This window comes from Stegodyphus dumicola, chromosome 11 (assembly GCF_044657685.1).
Source record: "Stegodyphus dumicola isolate Sdum_Otavi_A_Nest chromosome 11, ASM4465768v1".
Lineage (NCBI taxonomy): Eukaryota > Metazoa > Arthropoda > Arachnida > Araneae > Eresidae > Stegodyphus > Stegodyphus dumicola.
Window position 1 is genome coordinate 55,383,048 of NC_140778.1, and position 963 is coordinate 55,384,010.

General features: G+C 33.9%; 1 non-coding gene across 1 annotated transcript; it reads right to left on the reverse strand.

Annotated features, from left to right (window-relative positions):
• Positions 1-473: 473 nt before the first annotated feature.
• LOC118203591 (U6 spliceosomal RNA) lies at positions 474-580 on the reverse strand. The gene has a single exon (XR_004760596.2). It is a non-coding gene; the product is annotated as a U6 spliceosomal RNA (small nuclear RNA).
• Between the last annotated feature and the right edge of the window lie 383 nt (positions 581-963).

Here is a 963-nt window from a genome sequence, read left to right on the forward strand (position 1 = left end):
AATCTACAAGTTTTTAATGACAAGTTCCTTAAATTCACACAGAATATAAAATAAATAAAATGAGCCAGGAACATTCAAGCATACATATACACACAGATTCTTCATTATTTAATAGTAGAGATTATCAGATGTCACACAAATCAAAAGCAAATTCTTCAGACTATGGCTCTCAGAGTTTTCACTAATGATGTTTTACTCCTCAGCCTATACACAAGGATTTAAAAATTACTTTCATCAGTACTAATATTTTGAGCTTACTTTTAATTTTCTATGATAACTGTGAGCGCTATAACTTTGAAGTCGTAAATTAAGATAATGACAGATTGTTAAAAAATGGAATATCGGAGCTCATATTATTTGGTACTATTATTGTTGGAGCCCCGACTGAATTTAACACCTGTTGTCAACATAACATAAATCTATACCATCAATCGAGTTTCGAAATGACGAAGGAAGCGATATCCAATTAAAAAAAAAATGTGGAACGCTTCACGATTTTGCGTGTCATCCTTGCGCAGGGGCCATGCTAATCTTCTCTGTATCGTTCCAATTTTAGTATATGTACTGCCGAAGCGAGTACATAACAGAGTAGATTCTCACACATATATATAGCAATGTTTGGAGTTGAAATAAATTTACCGGTGGTTACTTAGCGCAAACCAACACAGTACAAAATTAAAATTTGTATTTGTTATGCAATCGAGTTATTCGTAGCCGAACAGTATTTCACACTCAAAACAAATTTCTGCGCATTATATTTTACCAAGGCCAACTTCTCAGTGTGAAACTATTCCTTTGTGTTTTCGGTGGCCTCCATGAAATTTCTACTGACCGCAAGATGGCGCTACTCTTCTGCTACACTTTGGGACGCTTAAAATGAGCAGAAGTATACCAGAAAAAAATTTGCTCTTGTTCTATGCAAAATTCTAAAAACGATTAATCTGTAGTAGTCAAACATTATAA